Source organism: Phoenix dactylifera, unplaced genomic scaffold (assembly GCF_009389715.1).
Source record: "Phoenix dactylifera cultivar Barhee BC4 unplaced genomic scaffold, palm_55x_up_171113_PBpolish2nd_filt_p 001794F, whole genome shotgun sequence".
Taxonomy (NCBI): domain Eukaryota; kingdom Viridiplantae; phylum Streptophyta; class Magnoliopsida; order Arecales; family Arecaceae; genus Phoenix; species Phoenix dactylifera.
The window spans coordinates 37,810-61,423 of NW_024069090.1; the positions used below are offsets into that span (position 1 = coordinate 37,810).

Sequence of the window (23,614 nt, forward strand, 5' to 3'; positions counted from 1 at the left end):
TAACATATTCAAGTCAAACAGAAGTGGAAGGTGATCAACTCAGCTGAAATTCAAGTTGCTAGATATCCTACAAGAAACATATTGCATTGGAGGAGAATCACAATTCAAGAAGTATTGAAGTTGGTGGGGAGGAGTGGGTGGAGATAATTTCAGGTGACCATAGGATGGTGCAGCTTGTCTGATACATGAATTTTTATCTTAACTAGTATCTGTGCCCCTAATTTATTCCATAAGGTATCGTACTATTACCAAAACGTACACAAAGAATTTATTTGAAATTTCTACTTTGCCATCATGAACAACTGTGGTTTTTCGTTGTGGCGATGTGAGGTGAGGCCAAACTGAACCAGTTGCAGCAACGAACTCCCATCAGTCATGATGTCCACTCACCAAAACATTACAAGACACGAGCTTCATTCTTCAACTTGTCAACGAGCTCATCCACAGAGGAAACGATAACACCAGCTTTCCTTTTTGGAGGTTCAGTGACCTGAACCACCTCTAGATCTGACTTAATCTCCACATTTAACTCTTCAGGAGTAAATTTCTTGATGACCTTTGATTTAGCTTTCATTATATTGGGGAGCGTTGCATATCTTGGCTGATTTAACCTCAAGTCCGTGCTGCAACAAAAATAAAACCATGTCCAAAAATTAACTGAGAAATGGACCTGATAAAAAAGATACTGGCTTGGTACCAGTCAAATACTAAGGTGATAAGCCAAAGCAAATTGAAATTTTTAGTACTAATGTTTTCATGAAGGTGGATCATACCTGGTTTCCAATTAATGTCAAGCAAAATATTGAATTTTTAAAAGTCAAATACTAATTAGCAGCATGACATGCAATAAAGCCAACACTGAAGCAAATATAAGATATGGTCGATAAAGAATATCTTAACCTGCCCATGTTAGAACATACTCGAAATTATGCACCTAAAGCTCACGAATCAACATCATGCAGTATTGCAGTAATGTTCTTATTTGACATACGGTATGGTCCAACTAAGTTGATTTAATAAGATGAAATAAATTTATCTAACATAGATGATCAAAATGCAGCCTATGCAAGTGATGCTTGGTTGACTGAAGGTCATAATTGATGATTCAGCAATCACTTTTCTTCTTTCAGCATGACAGAGGGAGGCCACCTTTCCATGTTCTAAATAAAGAACCTTTCCCAGTTAATGGACTGACAAAAGCAGTGCTAACCTATGGACTCAAGTCTATTGGCAAAACAGTACTACAATCACCTGGATTCCTTGAGAGGACATTTGTAATCTCATAAAGACTTCAGCTTTACAGGTTTCTGGCATTTATGAAGAAGCCAACTGATGCACTGATTGGTAGGCCAACAAAGAGGATGTGCAGAGGATTGTCACATGACTGGGGAATTTTCTGACAACCTAATGTTATTAGTGCCCACTGATGTTAGTCGAGGTTATTGCAAATATGAGGCATGATTATACAGTGAAGCATATTCTTAAGCATGAGATTAAATGACAATTCAATTAAGCCAGAGCAAATAATAGTAGTTCAATTTTTCTGTTCTGCCACATTGGTGGGTGACAATTAAAATCTAGAAAGAACAAAAAGAAAAAAAAAATAATATTGGCAGCCAAAAAAAATCAAAGAAGAAGATTACGTGATTACTGCAGGCAAATCTAGACAAAGAGTCTCTAGACCACCATCGACTTCTCTTTCCACTGTTGCTACTTGTTTTGCCTTGTCCAATACAACCTACTACAAAGGCAGCAAATGGTGTTAATATACATAAATTTGACTTTGCCATACTACACTGAATTAAGTAGATGAACAAATTCTATACCCTTGAATCTTCCTTTTAACATATCTATTAAATGGAAATCTAAAATAATTGAAAAAATGGATCAACATAACTTGTTAGTCACAGTAACAGCTAACCTGATTTTTTTTAAAAAAAAAAAGAGAAAAAGAAAAGAAAAACATAAGACTTGAGATACATATTAGTGGAGCAATAGATGGCAAATATCAGTATTGCATCATAAAGAAACTTCTTTCTAGATTGCATTACGACAATTTATGCTAGGTCATGGAACAATCAACCATTTATATCAAATAAATAATGAGGATGAAGGTATCAGTAAATAAATTTAAAACTTTTGTCAAAATTTCAAAACCAAAGAAAGGATGCCTTTTTATGAATGCCATACACGCTTAAGTATTTAATTTCACGACCTTTATTTACTTCTAGTGTTTTTTTTGTTCCTGAACCTCCTGTTCCAGGTGAAAAACTGATGGAAAAATCATGCATAGATGCACAGTGCAAATACATAGTGCTTCATTTGATCTGGCCTGAGCAAAATCTGAACACAGAAGTGAGAAGGAGTTGGAGGAATAATTTGATAATTATTATCTTTTTATGATGGTTCTTATGCTTTTAAGTATCAACATTAGTATAAGAAATGGACATGCTTGAGGTACAATATCATACTATTCAAGAGGCAAAGACATATGATCAGTTCTAGATCAACTAGAATCAATCAGATAACATCCTTCCATTGCCAGTCACATGTGCTTTGTGCTGTGATGACTAAAGCGCACAGGCATCCGCTAAAGACCAGATGATATGTGATGCAGCACTGTCCCGTGAGAGGGGTGGGAGAAAGGAGGAGGAGAGAGAACAGGAGAGGAATGAGGAGGAAGAAGAACAGAGAGGGGAGAAGAGAGAAAAATAGATAGAGAGCAAACGTGTTCAATATTCATTAATTTGTCAAGAAATGCATAGACCCTATATATAGGGTTACGAAATATAAAAAGGTCCCTCCAAATAAACTAATCCCACAAAAGCCATAACACAACAATATGTACATAAACCCAGTCAACATAAAATAAGCTAACATCAACTCAGTCCAACCATAACGAGAGTGGCTGGACCCTCCTCCTGCGACGACCGTAAACCCGCGTCACTGGCGATCTGGTACTGGTGTCCGCACCAACTCTCTCCGGGTCAGAAGAAGTCGACCTCGACGAATGCGGAGCAGTGCAGCTCTGGTAATACTCCAAAAGGTCCAGATCAATGCGCTGAAGCTCCTCTCGTGTGATCCAAGTCGAATCGGATTCTGGGCGGCCACGCCAACGAACTAAAAAATGCTGAATGCTACCAACACTGGATAAAATAGTTTGCTCTTCTGAAATGGCATCAATAAATTCTTTCTGTGCTGGTGGGAGAGGCAAAGGAAGGGAAGATGGTATGGACTCAAGGATATGGGAAGTAGCGGGCTCAAGATGGGACTCAACAAAAGGGTCATCGGGGATGGATGGTGGACCCTTGTAAGCAACCAAATCTTCAATATTAAAAGTGGAGCTGATAACATAATCTGAGGGGAGGTCAAGAACATAGGCATTCGCACCCGGTGCAACATCCGAAATAGTCCCGCGCTACGAGCCTGCAGTTTCTTAACGGTCCCTTGCGAAAACCGCTCTGGTCGAATGCGTACCATAACATAGTCCCCAGGGTGGAATATTTTGTCCCATCTATGAGAATCAGCTTGCAATTTATATTGAGCATTACTAACATGTATGCGCTTTTGGATTTCCTGATGTAACTCATTAATATATTGTGCAAATGCGTGTGCGACTCAGAAATCCTAACATGGGGTGACATGGGTAAAAGATCTAAAGGTTTTCGAGCTTTGTAACCATTGCGACCTCAAATGGACTCATGCCAATGGACCGATTAACTGAATTGTTATATGCGAACTGTGCGACAGGAAGAACTGAATCCCAGTTACGAGTATGGTCACCCACAAGGCACCGTAAAAAATTACCCAGACTTCGGTTTACCACTTCTGTTTGGCCGTCAGTTTGTGGATGGTAGGCAGTGGAAAATTTAAGTTTCGTACCAACTGAGTACCATAAAGTTTTCCAAAAATAACTCATGAAACGTACATCCCGGTCAGACACGATGGTGTGGGGAAGGCCATAAAATTTAACAATCTCAGCAAAGAAGAGTTTGGCCCACTTTGGAAGCGTCTGCGGTTTTGGAACACGGAATGAAGTGGGCCATTTTGGAGAAACGATCCACTATGACAAGAATAGAATCATGTTGTCGGACGATACGGGGAAGACCAAGCACAAAGTCCAAACTAATGTCATGCCAAGGACGATCAGGTATCGGTAAGGGGGTGTAGAGACCAGTGTTTTGTTTCTGGTGTTTGGCTAGTTGGCACGTCCGACATTGGCTAGTGATTTTAGCAACATCCCGTTTTAGGCTAGGCCAGAAGAATTGACGTTCGACCTCTTCGATGGTCTTATCTCGCCCAAAGTGTCCGGAAAGGCCACCGGCATGTACTTCCCACACCAAAAATTCTCTTACTGATGTCTGTGGGATACAGAGCTTTGCTGCTTTAAACAAATAACCATCCTGAAGATAAAATCCATCAATTGAGGGTTCATGTCCATCAGCAATGGTTCTGTAAAGTTCTTCAAAATCGGGGCAAGTGGAGTAGTCACTTCTGAGTCTTTCGAAGCCCGTAACATGTGCGGACATGGTCGAGAGTAGGGTCACTCACCGGCTCAGCGCATCAGCAGCAGTGTTGGAGGCACCCGATGTATGTTTGAGAACGAAAGTATATTCCTGAAGGAACTCAACCCATTTGGCATGCCTAGAATTCAACTTCTTTTGAGAGTTAAGGTAGCGAAGAGCTTCATGATCAAAGTAAAGTACGAATTCATTGGGTAGCAGGTAATGCCGCCAATACCGAAGAGCCTGGACTACAGCATAAAATTTCTTATCATAGGTAGAGTATTTTTGCTTAGCCTCGTTTAACTTCTCACTAAAGTATGCTATGGGATGGCGTTCCTGACTGAGCACCCCGCCGATGCCAAGGCGAGATGCATCACACTCCACTTCAAACGCCTTACTGAAGTCAGGCAAACGCATAACTGGCGCCTCCGTCATCCGTTTCTTGACATCGTGGAATGCGTTAGCTGCAGCGCTAGTCCAATGAAAGTCGCCCCTTTTTAGGCAATCAATGATTGGAGAAATTAATGTGCTAAACCCCTTAATAAAACGACGGTAAAAAGTGGCCAGCCCATGAAAGCTGCGAACCTCAGTAATGGTTTTTGGTTCAGGCCACTCAACTATCGCAGTGACTTTATCAGGGTCAGCGGACAAACCTTCTGAGGAGACAATGTAACCTAAGAAGTTGACATAAGAAGTGAAGAACAAACATTTCTTAAGGTTGGCATATAGTTTGGCATTCCGCAAGGTTATACATACCAGTCGTAAATGATCGAAATGTTGCTCCTTTGATTGGCTGTAGATAAGGATGTCATCAAAATATACGACTAAAAATTTGCCCATGAAAGGTCGTAGGACTTGGGTCATTACTCGCATAAAAGTACTAGGGGCATTTGAGAGTCCAAAAGGCATGACCAGCCACTCATACAGTCCAGCTTTCGTTTTAAAAGCCGTTTTCCATTCATCACCTGGACGGATCCGGATTTGATGATACCCACTCTTTAAATCAATTTTGGAGAAAATGGTGGCGCCTGCCATCATATCCAACATATCATCGAGCCGAGGGATGGAAAAAACGGTATTTGACTGTGATTCAGTTAATGGCCCAACTATCGACACACATCCTCCACATGCCATCTTTTTTGGAGTTAGGAGTGCAGGTACGACACACGGACTTAAACTTTCACGAATGAATTCCTTTTGGATGAGCTCGTTAATTTGCTGTTGCAGCTCAGCATGCTCAGAAGGATTCATTCGATAGTGGGATAGGTTAGGTAGGGTAGCTCCCAGAACTAGATCAATAGCGTGCTGTATGTCACGCAAGGGCGGCAGGTGATCCGGGAGGTCTTCAGGAAAAATTTTCGAAAACTCCTCAAGGATGAGTTGACCATCTGTTGGTAGCTCGCTTGGTGGAATCAGTTGGTTTTCGAGAACAAGTAAAGCGTACACTATAGAATCACTAGAGATGTCTCGTTCAAATTTGGATGGACTCAAAATATGGAGTTCTTTGCTCTTTGTCTCATTGGTCTTCTTGCCCTCGTCAAGTGTCCTAGACCGTAGGGGATTAAGTTTAATTCTCTTGCCCTCAAATATGAAGGAACAAGAATTAGAACGACCAAAGATGGTGACATCAAGGTCGAACAACCAAGGTCTTCCCAATATTAGGTGACCTACGTCCATCGGGATTATATCACACCAGATGGTGTCTTTATACGAAAGAATTTGAATTGGGACGAGACACCGTTCTTTAATTTGGATAGAAAAGGTATCTATCCAGGAGACCTTGTAAGGTTGGGTATAAGGAACGGGAGTCAAACCTAAGCGAGAGACAACACTTAATGATATTGCATTAATGCAGCTCCCGCTATCGATGATAACTTTACAGTCCTTATCTCCGCACTTAAGATAAGTGTGGAAGATCGAAGAACGCCTCCAGTCAGCCTGTTCCTTGGGTTGGGCGAGAGCACAACGTACTACATTCATAACAGATTGGTTTGATTCGGTCTCAATCAATGGAGTTGTGGTTCGGATGCATCCTAAAGTGTCGGTACGTTCATCGTGGTCATCCTCGACATCATGGATGTCATCTAAATTTGGTTCATAGATTTGTTCTTCTAATTCGTCGTTATGATCCTCTTGTTGTTGTGCTGCAATGACAAGAGAAGTGTTCGCACATTGGGAAGCGATATGACCAAAACCCTGGCATTTAAAGCATTGGATTCGGGAACTTGCCTTCGGGGCTTCGCCAAGAATGCCCTTGCCCTTGGTGTCCCGGTTTAAGGTAGGGTTGGAGGAAATAGGTCTAGAAGGCATGGGTCCAAGCGGATGTCGAGATCCTGAAGGAAAAACGCTAGTGGGTGGTCCGCGAAGATCAGAACGTCGAGCAAATGTAGGCTTGGCTATCTGCTCATAGTTCTGGGCGAACGTATAGGCATGGTCAAGGGTGGATATTTCCCGAAGGATGAGTTCCTTCCTGAGCTCATCATTAAGATCTCGTCGAAACCTACTCAGGACCATCCATTCATTTTCTTCCACATTACACCGCATCATAAATTCGTCAAATTGGGCGATGTAATCATTAACGGGCCGATTACCTTGACGCAAAGTATCCCACCGATCGAGAAGATCATCTTGGTAGCTAAAAGGCAGATACTTTCTTTCAGTTTTTCTATCATCTCTACCCAATCGATAATCGCAGGCTGATGTCTCCGAGCTAGCAAATGTTCGGTGCTTTGCCAGAAAAGTTTGGCGCAACCAACTAGCTTCATCCTAGCAAACCGGACCTTCTTGTCCTCAGACAAATTATACCACTCAAAGAAGTAATCCATTTCGTGCATCCAGTCTGAAAAGACTTTTGGGTCTAAGCGATCATCAAAGGTAGGAGCTTCAACATGAATGCCCTTCAACACGTCGTCCTCATGGTCACGAGGTTGTCTAGGTTCCACATTAAAGTGATGACCCCGGTCAACATGAGGGATGGTGCCCGATCCTCTAGGGCATGGGTAGGCATGATGTCGTCCCGGTAATGGTACATTGTCAAAATTTCCTTGTCGAACAGAGCCGTGTGGTTTCTAGAGTTTCATCGAAGTCAAAATCGGGGAAGTGGGCTGCAGTATCTTCTTTGGATTCTATGAGCCTATGTAGGGAGGATTTAACCGACTCTAGGCGGGCATGGGTATGAGAGGATTTAGTGGTCAAATCTTCAACAGCTTTCAATAGGGCTTCGATGCGGTCGTCTATAGTAGACTGGGTGTCAGAATGTGAGAGGACACGACCACTACAAAGGTGCATATGCAGAATAGACTTAACTATATGCTATCCTATCATAGGATGACAATAATGACGTGAAGTAGACCTAATGCATGCAAAGTCAATTAAAATGCAAGACAGATGCTCAATATAACACAAGACTATGCTTGAACAGAGAAATACTCCAAACTGGGAACTAGAAAGGGACGCAAGCCAACAAGTAATCGCAGTCAAGTAGAGTAGGGTCCAGTGGATGATCAGGTGTCACGAAACCTTGTAGGCTCCAACGATAACCAGCTCTACAATTAATAATAAAGAGGGTTGTCACAAAGGTTACTGTATGTTGCGTGGAGGTTGTGTGAGAGCGTGTGTTTGGATATTCAGAGTATGCCACCAAGCACAAAACAATAATTTGATGCCAAAATGAAAGCAAACAAAATATCCAGAAAATGGCAAACCTGATCTAGTGGAAGATGACGATTCAAGTGCGGCAAACCGGCTCGCTAATCGGCACAATTATGACCTGCTGGGCTGGTTCGTGTGGACGAAGTCGGGTCAGGTCACTTGGCTGAAGTTCAAAAGGAGGGAGGACGCTCGGGCTTGGGCCCGTGTGAAACCGGGTGCGGGCCTGATGAAGCAACGGCCTGTGAACAAGTGGAAGCGGGGAGGTGGAGTGGGTTTGGGGATCAAAGGGGATGGGGAAATAGAGCGATGGAATTGGGAGAAAGGCGGCAGCCGAAGGAGAGGCAGCGGCGAGCCAGGGAGGTGGAGTGGCAGCGAAAGAATCGGAAAAATAAAAAGGTGGCGGTGGCAGTTCTTCAACGGCGGGAGGGTAGTCGTGAAGCTTGGGTGAAGGCGGTGGTGGTTGGACAGCCGGATGTCGACTGGCCGTGAAGTGGTAGAAGATGCTCAGGAGGGTTCAAGACTCTCCAATCCTCCCGTCAGTGAGGTGATAAAGGGTGGAAAAGGTGGTGGAAGGCCGAGAAGAAAGGAGGAAGAAGAGATGGGGGGAAAAAAGGCGTTCGTGGTGGTGGTGGTGGGAGGCGACGGAAGCGGCGAGAGGCTGCGAAAGTGTGGGTGCGGTGGTAAGAACGGCGACGGCTGCGGCGGCGGTGGTGGCAGCGATGCGTCGACAGCGGCGGTGGCGGCGGAACCCAAGATCTAGGGTTCTTCTTCGTCGGGACGATAGGTACACTTTTTTTTTTTTTTTGAACAACACGTGCAAGTCACGTGCTTTCGCCTGAGGTTGTCACGTGTGGAAGTCACGTGCGGGACTCACGTGAGGGTCATGTGACCCTCTTTTTTTTCTTTTTTTTTCTTTTTTTTTGTTTTATCCCGGAACGGATCCGGGTTACTGACCGAGGGTTAACGGGTTTGGGAGCTTACCCGTTTACCAACTTGAAACTCTCCAACAGTTTCAAGTAAGCGTGCCGAGATTTACGCCCACGGTTGCTGGCGGTTCCCGGCGGCCGATCATGCCGAAGTTCACGCCAGCAGTGCGGGTGGATCTCAGTGGCCAGTGGTGGTGGCCAGCGACCAGTCACCTGCTCCGGCACTGGGTCTCTTCTCACTAGTAATGTCTTCCCGTCTCTCTTCCTGTGCACAGTGGCCGGCGGGTACTTCGGCGGATCCAAGGGACAGGGCCGAAAGAAGGGGGGCAATAGTCCTCTTCTTTTTGGCAACGGAAGTCACTCGTGGTCCGTCAACACGCTCCAGCGTCCGGGGTCGGGGTACCGCGTAAATTTCGTGCGCCCACCGAAATTCTGGAATCCGGCGTGGTGATTCTGTGGGTGGAGAAACGGCTGCCGATGGTGAGACAGAGGAAGTAGAGCACAGCGAGAGTATTGCGGGTGGTGGTGGTGTCGGGCACGATGGCGATGGGAAGGGGAGGATCAGCCGCAAGGGTTTCTTCCTTGTTTTTTTTTTTTTTGCCTGAAGCCGAGAGAGGAAGGAACGGTGGCAACAGTGGCAGAGACAGAAGAGGGACCGAGGCTTTAGCAACAGTGGCAAGCCTGACCTGGCTCTGATAGCAAAGCTGATGCAGCACTGTCCCGTGAGGGGTGGGAGAAAGGAGGAGGAGAGAGAACAGGAGAGGAATGAGGAGGAAGAAGAACAGAGAGGGGAGAAGAGAGAGAAATAGATGGAGAGCAAACGTGTTCAAAATTCATTAATTTGTCAAGACATGCATAGACCCTATATATAGGGTTACGAAATACAAAAAGGTCCCTCCAAATAAACTAATCCCACAAAAGCTATAACACAACAATATGTACATAAACCCAGTCAACATAAAATAAGCTAACATCAACTCAGTCCAGCCATAACAAGAGTGGCTGGACCCTCCTCCTGCGACGACCATAGACCCGCGTCACTGGCGGTCTAGTACTGGTGTCCGCACCAATATGTCTCATTGTTCAAATTATCCAAACTCAAGTACATACATACTTTAACAGACACATGTTTATTTACTTTTTCCAGTGAAAGAAATTTCTGGATGTTCAAGAAGTGCCTCTTATGGGCACTAAGCTGCACAGAACATGCTAATAACTAGTCTATAGACAGCTGCACAACTTTGTTTCACATAACATGCTTCAGAAATAATTTTATTTGATAAGTAACAGAAGTTTAATAGGCTATTTGGAAGAACATATAAGTTGAATTCAACTGAAAACGGTCCTGTAATCTTCAACTCTGTCTCGGCTTTGTGCATCCTACTTTAAAATCAGTGTGTATGATCATTCTAGCCTTTCTATTTCACATTATTTAATACTTAGAACAAGTTTGAAGACCTTTCTCTTCATTACAGACGTCTTTGTCTTATAGATAGCCAAGTCTGTCATAAATAGTTCACCCACAACTAATCCTATATTTGTGCTACTCTTAAGAATCCTCTCGTGTACTTTTTTATGGTTCATCTTTCACAGTTTCATCTCACAACACAGACATCCACCGCAACATCCTCATTTTAAGCAGCAGTCACCTTATGCTCGTGCGCTTCTCCATACTCAAGATTATGATCCATACAGAACAACTTATGTATATGTATGCACATCCAAGCATGTGTCTATGTATGGTTGGATGGCTTATATACTTCTCTCAAATATCTTAATGGCATCAGATGACAAGAGAGCATCAACAGAGGCCCATCTTTACTTCATACACCCTGTTTTGATGTAACTGAGATATTCCCATCTCTCTCCATCAAAACAATATCATAACCAATCTTAAGTTCATCGCCTTGCATTTGCAGCTGAGACATCTGCATCTCTCTTAACCAATTTGTATAGCATCCTTATGGTATCTTAGTCCACCAATAAAATTTACCTCAACAAAATTGAAATTTCTTAAGCGACGAACTAATAGATGAAAACTATATTACAAAGTAACAAAGTATTGAAGAGTCATTCAAATCTTTCTATATATCCCTTGTTATAGATGGTAAACTTGCTTAATTTGAACTATCAGTCCAGAGGGCTACTACAATAAGCTATTGTAAACCTTACATATGCAAAGCGATGAAATATGATGAATTGCAAAACCAATTGGAGAGAAGTTTCTTTGCTTGAAGAAATCCTCATCTAATGCTTTTTTCTTTATATAAAGAGCAGTGAAACAACTCCATTCAACTCTTGCCCATATTAAGTTCAGAAAAATAGAAACGTAAAATCAATATGTTATCAAAATAGCCATTTTGTTGATTAACTACAGAAAGCAGTTAAGAGTAAACAGGAAATTGTGGTGTGCATTATGGTTTCTGGAGACATATTTATCTGTAAAAAGGACCTAGAAATAAATGGTATTTTACAATGTCAATGTTGAGACCCATCTTTTGTTATTCTGCATGAAATTCTCACTTGACTGCAACCAGATATACTGAATCAAGGGATTTAGATAGTTAAATTAGATGGCATGAAGTTGTGAGATTTGAAACAGCAAAAATATTTAGATATGCTTGTCTATAATGTCCTACCTTTGAAGCAAATGTTCCTTGTGGCCATTTCAGCAGTCCAGCTACCATCTGTCCTGTTTGGTTGCAGTCGTCATCAATAGCCTAACAGGATAACTAAAGAATAAGCCCCAGCAACAAAACACCCAGAATGAGAATAATATTCCTACCACAAATGATGAACAAGTAAGATGATGTCCAGGCCAACAAATTCATACAACGAAACATCACAACAGCTATATTCCAAAAATAAATCCGATTTTACAGTATGAATCCACAATCAGAAATGTTAAACAGTAAACTGAAAAAAAACTGAACCAGGTTAACCATTCAAAGTTCTATGATAAAACAGGCAATCCAGATAACAAATGGCATTGACAATTCAGAACAAGGTATGGAGGTGCATCTTCTATGCAACCCAGCATACAACTTCGCAGAGATTTAAAAAAGCTGATAAAGATAAATTACAAAGAAGACAATTAAGAAGGAAATGGATGGTGAGGATTAGCCTAACATCAACCAAAGGAGAGCACAAGCTTAGAGAAGATTCATATAGCTTACAACATGGTGTCCAAAATTTGGCAACCTGCTCACACCATATCTAAGAATACCTAATGCAGCCTAAATGGCATTGCTGATGACAAGATGACTTCTCTAAACTCCTCATAAAAGATTTAAGGATCTTTTTTCATGACACATATCCTAGAAACAAAATGGCACGATCTAGCTAACATCTGTCAAGAGGCATATTTTAGGCTTGTGTCAGACCTTAAGCTGAGGCTTTTGAGGAATGTGTGAGGCTCTTGAGATAAGGCACAAGTATTACATAGAGAGTTTCTAGGAGGATCGCTACCTCTTCTTGTTATACTTGTATAGGAGGTAGATGCATTAGGCAATGATTTTTTTCCACAACCAATGAACAGAAGAAAACAATGAATTTTGTATGCTTGGATGATAACACTGCATTCGATCAATAATGTTCAAATTAAGTATGATGAAGTATGTACAACTAACCACTAAGATTTGTGCACATTTGTTATTGTTTCAACATGTGATCCTTACCAAAGTCTGTCATCAAGCCCAAACATCATTCATAAATTTTACCTTACTTCTGTATTCTTGGATGACAACACTGCACTTGAACTATAATGTTGAAACTAAGTATGATGAAGTGTGATACTGTACATTTATCATGACGATTTATGCACATATTAAATTGTCGCACTGCGTGATCCTCACCAAAGTCTGTCACCAAGTCCAAACATCATTGATAAATTTTACCTTATTTTTCTTTACCTCATATTTCTTCATATTAATTTTCCTAGTTCTTACTTTTTAGATCATATGGAAAAATCCATTAGGCTTACAGCTTACCCCCAAATCATGCTTCCTCTAAAAATATTGCATAATACAACATACTAACTTGATGATTAGCTCTACTTCTTAATACATTAACTAAACTTTTATATATAAAGCAAGCCAACCTTAACCAACCTTATATATATAAATCATGATACAACACGTGTGGTCAATTTCTAACCAGTTTCAACTCAGACCAAGCTTAGTTGGAAATAGATGTATTCTTACTACCCAACTTGAAATTAAATTGATTCACTTCATGCATGAGATCTTGTCTCAAAATCTAACAAATATTCTGTTGCATCCGTCATATGATCTCAAACCTGAATATGGATGTGCACAAAATGCCTTGTAAAAAGTCAACTAGATTGTAAAGGATATTCCTCAAGCTTGTTTCCCTAGTTTGGATCAAATACTCAGCAAAGCAAGACAAAGAATTGGTGATCCAGAAGAAAATATAGATAGAATGGATATTCATGTTTTGTAGGCACGGTTACGATCGCTTAAGGAAGTTGGGACCAACTCTTAAACATCAAGAAAAACATTTGGCAATCAATCCCTGACAGTTGGCTGTTATGGAAAATTAGGTTCCAACCTTCTATATCTTCAAGATTCTCTTTTCCAAATCATCAAAATAAAGAATAAAGATCTTTGTTGTCTCTCAGCTGATTGACTAGTGGAACTAAGAAGGATGTTTTCATTCTCCAGGTATTGCATCAATTTCATACAAATAAAGTTTCAGTTTGACCTCCCATTCATCCCATGGAAAGTTTCCACCATCCCCAATAACCTTATCATTTTGTGAGGGGTTAAACTGGGGATTTTTGAAACTAACCTGATGCAACCCAAATGCAAATATATGCTAATAATCCTATATTTGAAAGAAGAAAAATGAGAAAGATTGAAAAGTACCTATTGAAAAGTACCTGGACTGAAATCTGCCAATTAGAAAATAAACTCTCACCAAATAACATGTAACTAGGTTGTTTAATTATTTCATAAAACATTTATTAAACGTTGTAAAACAATTTGCGCCCATATATAAGGTTATGAAACCAGTGTGAGATAAAATCATAATGACACTAGGACTTGGGACTTTCTGAAATGCATAATAAATCAAATGCTTACAATTTTAAGTGCTATGGCAACTAGCAAGTTAAAGTAACCATTTCCAAGACCAGTTGAGTCATCCCTTGATGCATCAAGACTTACAACTTAACCTTGTACTCTTTATAAGTTATAGAACCACATCATAAAGTTTAAAAAAATCAAAAAGGAAATGGATGAGGAGCAAAATTGGGTCACAAGCATGCACTTGCCAACATTGGCCAGTGAAAATGTAGATAAAAGGCCTTCAGATAAAATACAGATGAATGTACTTTAAAAGAAATTGGCACCATTCATATGCTATGCAAATTATAAAAATCTGCCATTACACACGTAAATTAGGAGTCCATGTTGCACTATTACATTTGTTACAAGAGAAGAGAATACTTGAGACAAAAAGGATGAAAGTAGTTCAAAAGGATATATAAAAGCTTGCAGTGAATGCATATATAATCAGTATCGTGCTTACTTGTTAAAACTTATTAACTTTTCCCTCCCACTAAAACCTTCCTCTAAGTCTCAAAAACCTCTCTTTCTTTCCATGCTAAGGTTTAAAATTTCACTATTTAAACTTTCGAGATTTAAAATAACATATTAGTCAGTGTCAACTGATTTCCCATGAGAACATCAGTTTCAATTGAACAATTCAACTTTCAGTCTCAATTGATTTTGTCACACAAAAAAAAAAGAAAAAAAACATTTTCCCGACCACGCTCCACGCTATAGAAGATTCTTTCACCCCAATGATATTGTATCCGCCAACAATTTCACATTTGTCCACATACCAGAAGAAACAAAAAACAACAAAAAGTGAAGTTAATTTTTTAAACGAAATACAACCCTAGCAAATTTCATCAAACTATATCATCAGCCAATATACCAAATCACCACTCGAGTACTAGAAGTAAACTTCCATATAATCTAAAATCTAAAACGCCCCAAAATCCAACATTTAATTAAGAGAGAGAGAGAGAGAGAGAGAGAGAGAGAGAGAGAGAGAGAGAAGCAATTCCTTTTACCTGCTTGCCCAGAATCAAGAGTCCGGGCTGCTCCACCTGGACGAGGGCCCTGAGAATTTTGGAGACGGAAAGCGGGAGGACGGGGGCCGCCCGGCGTCGACGTGGACGGCGCGGTCGGCGCCCATGGCGAGGGCGGTCCCGGAGGGTGTCGGCACACTGAGCGGGGCCCACGGTGACGGCGACGACCTCGTCGGCGGCGCCAGACTCCCGGGATGCGGAGGGCCCTCCTCCAGCGCGATCTCGCAGAAGGGGTTCATCGACATCTTCACGTTGCTCGTCTTCCACCCCGCTCTGATCGCGATCGCCGGGCCACCATTACGACCGTCAGATGATTGATGGCCGGTGATTATGGGGGGAAATAGGGGGAGGAGCTACCTTGTCGGGCTTAACGCGGACCTTGACGGCGTAGTCCGACGACCCGCTTGACGGCGACCAGGATCTTCATCGCTGCTAACGCCCTCCGTCTCCGGCAGTTACTGTGCAGTCTATTCCCTAATGATCTCCTTCTCTTTATTTATTGGCCTGTAAATAGGGCTTGAAAATGTACTCGCCGCCAGCCCGAAACCAATCGGGCCGAGCCAACTTCGGTCCGGGCTGTGGACTAGGCTCCGAAAGAATTTAGACCGATTTGAACTTAAATAAAAACCCATTTATTTTTCAGGCCGGACTTAAGTATGTCATCAGCCTAAGCCCAAACAAGATCCAAAACAGAGCCCGAATTCAGGCCCGAATCAATTTGTTTTTGGTATGTTATTATTTAGAGAAAATAATGAGGAAGTAAATGAATAATGTATCACGTATCCTTTACTTGTATTATAGGAGAGAGCCTAATTTTAACTAACTCATTTACTTGTGAAGCAATTATGAAATATTAAACTTCAATTAGTTGGACCTATTTTTGGCCTAAATTGGTAATTTGGGCTGGCCTAATTGGGTTCGAGCTAGGCTCGGCTTGGATTATCCAAAAAGTTTTGAGCCTAAGCTTGGCTTGCAATCTGAAAAAAAATTTAAATCAGGTTCGGGTAGAAGAATGGCCTAGCTCGTCCCATTTACAGCCCTTTGTGTAAAGCTCTCTTACTTCGGCATAGATGGATGGATCAGTCCACATCTAGGTAAGTTATGTGCAAAAGTATTTTGTTTAATTATATGAATGGATATCTCCTTTTTTTTTCCTTATAAAAGTTCTAATTTTTGGTCTTGTAGGATTTATAAATTGGACTGTCTAGTTAAGCATGCCCCTGTATCAACCAAATATTACCAAATCTAAATTTTGTGGGAAACAAAAAAGACCTCCATATATCTTTTTTTATTTATGCAGTTTAAAAGTTTGGATCTAGGCTGGATTTGGACAAGCTCTTAAAAAATATAAAATAAATGGGCCAACAAATCCGATTTCTATATGATTTTCTTTCTAATTTAGTAGAAATATCGAAACAGACCCTAAATATTTTTTTGTTTCTATTGAAAATATATTTTTTGTATATTTTATTTGTTGGTCAACTTGGAATGCATTTGTTAACATGTATATCCTTAGTTTATAACTTAAGATGTCCTATACGTAGTATTTAGGTTTTCCATATTTCCGAAAAAACCAGAAATTTTTAACTGAGATATCCACGTTAAATGAATGGTGAATGACAAAAAGATTGACAGACTATTGAGATGATAGTGTATTTTGATGATTAACAGCAAATTATCTAGAGTATGTTATAAGTTAAATCGATACTTCATTTATAAGTCTATTACTTCAGTATATTTGGATAAATTGATATAGATACATTTCATTGTTTATTTGAATGAATCTAACCTTGAGATGCAGCAAAGTGTGGATTGAGTCGACCCAAAGGATGATTGGGTCGACCCCGGCACATCTAGAAAGCATTTGGCACACTTCTGCAAAAATGGCACAAATGAACAGTGAGTTGGGTCGACCCAAGAAAAGCATGAGTCGACCCAAACATCAAGATCCTCAAACAGAAGACAGAAAATGGGTTCTCTGGATTTACTGAGAGGGTCGACCCAAGATATAGTTGAGTCGACCCAAGCTTGAGTCGACCCCAAACCCTGAGAGGGTCGACCCAAAGGCAAGACAGAACAGAAGACAGAAAAGGTTCTCTGGAAACCCTGTTAGGGTTCGACCCCAAGAAGAAGTTGAGTCAACCCAACTGAACCTTTAATCGACCCAAAGAAAGGTGGGGTCGACCCAAGTGAAGGAAGGCTGAATTTCAAGTTTCTGTTGATTCTGAGAGGGTCGACCCAAGGAATGTTTGAGTGGACCCAAGTGAAAGTTGGGTCGACCCAAGGACAGGTTGAGCCGACCCAAACACGGGCAGAAGCATAACGGCTAGTTCTGCAGATGTACTTTTTGTCCTTCCAACAGTGAGTAACGGCTAGTTTTTGAATTCTAACCATTGGGGCTTGTCCAATGGAGGTAGGAAACTATTTAAAGGGCACTATTCATCAGATAGAACATCTTTCCAAAGAATATCAAAGAGTACACAAGAAAGAGAAAGTGCCCTAATCTTCTTCATCCAAGTGCTTCATTCAAGAATCAAAGAAAGGGGTTGAGCAGATTCAAAGAGTCATCAAGAGCTCCATCCTCCCTTGAAGAGTGAAGCATCCTTGACAAAGAAGAGAGAAGTCACTACAAGCGATAAATACTTTCTAAACTCTTCTTTGTAGATTATATTGTTTTATTTGCTCATCTAGGAGTTTAAATCTTCTTCTTTATTTGTTAAACTACTTGTAAAGGTTGGTTGGTTAGCCCGCAAAACCAACGGAATAGGTTGATTGGTGAACCCGGAAAACCAATTGTAAAGGTTCGTTGGTGAGCCCGTAAAACCAACAAGGTTCGTTGGTGAGCCCGTAAAACCAACATAGGTTTTTGGTGAACCCGGAAAACCAAAGTGTAAAGGTTTTTGGATTGTGAGCCCGGAAAACAATCCAACTGTAATCCGCGGGATTATAGTGAATTCCCAAGGGGTCGCTTGGGGAGTGGACGTAGGTGCTAAGGAGAGCACCGAACCACTATACTTCTTGTTGTTTGTATTGTGATTTGTTTAAGTTACTAACATCATTTAACACAAGTAAGATAGTTAAAATTAAAAGAAACCAATTCACCCCCCCCTCTTGGCTTGTCACCTTGGGCAACAAGTGGTATCAGAGCAAGGTGCTCCAATAGTACTCATTGATCTCACAATCAAGAGTTAAAGATCATGACAACCCAAGTGGGATGTTCTATGAGTGAGGGGCAATCCACAAATAGACCACCTCTATTTAATGGCACAAACTACACATATTGGAAAGCTAGGATGAGGATATTCATTCAAGCTTCAGATTATGAATTATGGTACATCATTACTAGAGGACCTCACACACCCACACTTAATATAGAGGGCACTATCATACCCAAACCAGAAATGGATTGGAATGAAAGTGATAGAAGATTGGCACAGTTAAATGCTAAAGCTATAAATGTACTTTATTGCTCATTAGATGTAAGTGAATTTAATAGAATATCTACTTGCATCTCTGCTAAAGAAATTTGGGACAAACTTGAGGTCACTCATGAAGGGACCAATCAAGTTAAGGAGTCAAAGATAAACATATTAGTACACAAGTATGAATTGTTTAAAATGGAATCTACTGAGTCCATAACTGATATGTTTACTCGTTTTACTGAAATTATAAATGGGCTTAAGAGTTTAGGAAAGTCTTACACTAACTCTGAATTGGTGCGAAAAATTCTCAGGTCTCTACCAAGAATTTGGGAGGCCAAGGTAACCGCAATTCAAGAAGCTAAGGACCTCAACACACTGCAATTAGAGGAGCTTCTAGGATCACTCATGACCCATGAGTTGACAATGAGGCAAAATTCAGAAGATGAGGTCAAGAGAAGAAAGCCCATTGCCCTAAAGACTACCACCCCTAAACAACAAACTGAATCGGAAGATTCAGATGATGATGAAGAATTTGATGAAGAAGGGATGGCTATGCTTGGAAGAAAATTCAGAAAATTTATGAGAGGTAAGAATAGATTTATAAAAGAAACCCTTCCTCAAAGGTAGCTCAAGCAAAGAAAAGGGTAAGGACAAAGAAAAGGAAAAAGAAACTCCATTTGCTATGAGTGTAACAAACCCGGGCATTATAAGATAGATTGCCCAGATTTGAAATGGATGGCAAGAAAACTGAAAAAGAAGAACTTCATGGCTGAATGGAGTGAAAGTGAGGAGTCAAGTTCGGAAGAGGAAGATCATCAAGAGACGGCCCAAATGTGTCATATGGCCAATGACGATGAGGTAGATTCTGAACTTGACTGTGATTTTACTGTTGATGAATTACATGATGCATTCTTAGAACTCATGGAAGAACATAAGAAACTAATAATAAAAATAAAGTTCTAAAAGAAGAAAATCAATCTCTTATCAAAGATAAGTTAAAACTGTCTCATAACTATGAAACATTAAGTAGGAAACTTACAAATGAAACCAAGAATCTAATTGCTGAAAATATCAAGTTAAAAGAAGATGCTGAAAAATATAAATCCTTGGTAGATAAATTTACACTTAGTTCTACCAAATTAAATATGATTCTTGATAGTCAAAAAGCTGTATATGATAAGGCTGGATTAGGATATAAAACAAATAGGAAACAAAAATTCTTAAAGAACATTTTTGTAAAAGCTAAAAGTGAAAATATTACTTGTCATTGCTGCAATAAATTAGGACATAGAGCATATGAATGTAACTATAGAAAGTCCAGTCAAAACAAATTAAGTAATAATCAAAAGATTAAATTCAAGAAAGTTTGGGTTCCAAAAGGAACATCAAGTACTAACCCTAAAGGACCCAACATAGTTTGGGTACCTAAAGTTTCTTCTTGATCTTGATTGCAGGGTGTCTTGCAGCTGATAAAGTGGAAAAACGATGGTATCTAGATAGCGGCTGTTCAAGACACATGACCGGTGACGTAGATCAATTTGTCACCTTGGAATCAAAGAAGGGTGGAGTAGTAACCTATGGAGACAATGGTAAAGGGCATATCATTGGAAAGGGTAAAATTTTCATTACTCCATCTATTTTTATAGAAAATGTCTTATTAGTTAAGGGATTGAAACATAATTGCTTAGCATAAGTCAATTTTGTGATAAAGGGTTTAAAGTCACATTTGAAGCATCTGTATGCATAATCACAAATCCTAAAGATAATAGCATTGTACTTGTAGGACAAAGGCAAAGAAATATTTACTTGGTAGATCTTCATGATTTAGGCAAGAAAAATGGATTATGCTTAATTACTAATGAAGAAAAGAAAAATGAAACAAGTTGGCTTTGGCATCGTAGACTAGGACATGCTAGTATGGAATTAATATCAAAACTAGTCAAGAAGGAATTAATAAAGGATGTGCCAAAATTGATTTTTGAAAAGGACAAAATCTGTGGACCATGTTCATTGGGAAAACAAACTAAATCATCTTTCAAATCAAAGAATATAGTATCAACAACTAGGCCTTTTGAACTCATACACATGGATTTATTTGGACCACTAGAACTGCGAGTCTAGGAGGGAAGAAGTATGGACTAGTTATTGTTGATGATTTTTCAAGATATACATGGGTTTCATTTTTGGCACATAAGAATGAAGCATTTTCAGAATTCTTGAAACTATATAATAATATCATAAATGAAAAGAAACTCACCTTAGTAGCAATTCGAAGTGATCATGGTACTGAATTTGAAAATCAACACTTTGAAGAATTTTGTACTAAAAATGGTATTTCACATCAATTTTCAGCACCTAGAACGCCTCAACAAAATGGGGTTGTTGAAAGGAAAAATAGGACATTGGCAGAAATGGCACGCACGATGTTGTGTGAGTCAAATCTTCCAAAGTACTTTTGGGCTGAAGCTATAAGCACTGCTTGCCATATTCTAAATCGAGTTTTAATACGACCAATAACCAAGAAAACTCCTTATGAACTTTGGAAGAATAAGAAACCAACTGCTAAATATCTTAAAGTATTTGGATGTAGATGTTTCATCTTAAACAATGGCAAGGAGGATCTAAGTAAATTTGATGCCAAGTCAGATGAAGGTATCTTCTTAGGATACTCCACATCTAGCAGGGCATACAGAGTATTCAATAAAAGAACTCTAGTAGTGGAAGAGTCAGTCAATATTATATTTGATGAGTCTGATAGTGAGTCTGCTAGGAAAGAAAATATTGTTGATGATGATACAGGAATTATCGACTTTGAAAAGTTGAATATTGATGACGTGCCAATTCAAGATAAGGGAGATGATTGCGTGCCACCACAATCTCAAAACTTGCCAAAGGAATGGAGGTATGCATATGGACACCCTAAAGACTTAATCATTGGTGATCCATCTCAAGGGGTAAGAACTCGATCATCTCTTAGAAATTTAAATGATTATCTTGCTTTTGTTTCACAATTAGAACCTAAGACTTATGAAGAAGCTGAAAAAGATACTAATTGGATAAATGCCATGCAAGAAGAATTAAATCAATTTAAAAGAAGTAATGTATGGACATTAACTGAAAGACCAAAGCATAACTCAGTAATTGGAACAAAATGGATATTTAGAAATAAATTAGATGAAAATGGAGTAGTTATAAGAAATAAGGCTAGACTTGTAGCTAAGGGATACAATCAAGAAGAAGGAATAGATTTTGATGAAACATTTGCTCCTGTAGCTAGATTAGAGGCTATTAGATTACTTCTAGCATTTGCATGTTTCATGGATTTCAAATTGTATCAAATGGATGTGAAGAGTGCATTCTTAAATGGTTTTATTGAGGAGGAAGTATATGTAGAACAACCTCCTGGTTTTGAGAATCATGAATTGCCAAATCATGTGTTTAAACTACATAAGGCATTATATGGATTAAAGCAAGCTCCTAGGGCTTGGTATGATCGATTAAGCAAATTTCTGCTTAATAATGACTTTAGTAGAGGAAATGTAGAAAACACTATTTCTCAAAAGAAAGGACAAAAATCTATTAGTGGTTCAAATATATGTAGATGACATAATCTTTGGTGCCACAAATGATACTCTTTGCAAAGAATTTGCTGATTTAATGCATGGAGAATTCGAAATGAGTTTGATGGGAGAACTAAGCTTTCCTAGGATTACAAATCAAACAAACTAAGGAAGGCATTTTCATTCATCAAACTAAGTATACAAAGGAAATACTAAAGAAGTTTGGGAATGAAAATCATAAGGGAGTAGGCACTCCAATGAATCCTACTAGTAAGCTAGACAAAGATGAAAAAGGGAAGAGTATTGATATTAAGCTTTATAGAGGACTAATTGGATCCTTGCTCTACCTTACTGCTAGTAGACCAGACATCGTATTTAGTGTAGGAATATGTGCTAGATACCAATCAGATCCTAAGGAGTCACATTTAAGTGCTGTTAAAAGAATCCTTAGATATTTAAGAGGAACTACAATATGGATTATGGTACTCAAGAGACTTGTCTAGATTTGCTTGCATACTCAGATGCTGATTTTGCTGGATGCAAATTAGATAGGAAGAGCACAAGTGGCACATGTCAATTCTTAGGAAATAACTTAGTATCATGGTTTAGCAAAAAGCAGAATTCAGTGGCACTGTCAACAGCTGAAGCTGAATATATAGCTGCTGGTAGTTGTTGTGCTCAAGTACTATGGCTTAAGCAACAACTAGAGGACTATGGAGTTAAGCTAGATAATATTCCTATTAAGTGTGATAATACTAGTGCCATCAATCTTACTAAAAATCCGGTTCAGCATTCTAAAGCCAAACACATAGAAATACGTATCATTTTATTAGGGATCATGTGCAAAATGGAAACATATGTATTGAGCATATATGCACTGAAAAACAATTAGCCGACATATTACAAAACCATTGAGTGAAGATAGATTCTGCACGCTAAGGAGGGAATTAGGCATATGTGATCCTTTTTATTGAAGAAATATAAAAGGGAGCAAGTAGTCTCATGATACATTCCTCCAATTTCTAAAAACCCATGAAACATGAGTCAAACTTGTTATCTATAGATTCCTTACTCATGTATCATTGTCCCAGAAAGAATTTATAAGGATTGGAAGCAAGAAAATTTTTAGAAGCAAAAAGGAAGAGAAAAGAAAAATTCTGCACTTGGGTCGACCCAACCCAGAATAGGGTCGACCCAACGTTGAGTCGACCCAAGAAATTTCTTGAGTCGACCCAACGTCGGGACCCCACTGTTAAAGGGGGACCCGAGAGCACTATTAGGGCACTGTTTGCCCTTGTCCTCTTCTGAATACTCTAATCCCCACTCTCCAAACTCCTCCAAACTCCTCCAAACAGTAGATTACCTTAAGATCTTGGAGAAATGGGACCCAAAAGAGCCGTAGCCAAGAGATCCGGAAGAGTCTCACGGATCC

At 39.8% G+C, this 23,614-nt stretch overlaps 1 pseudogene; it reads right to left on the bottom strand.

Moving 5' to 3' along the window:
- Positions 1–20: 20 nt before the first annotated feature.
- LOC120109093 lies at positions 21–15,445 on the bottom strand (annotated as a pseudogene).
- Positions 15,446–23,614: the final 8,169 nt, after the last annotated feature.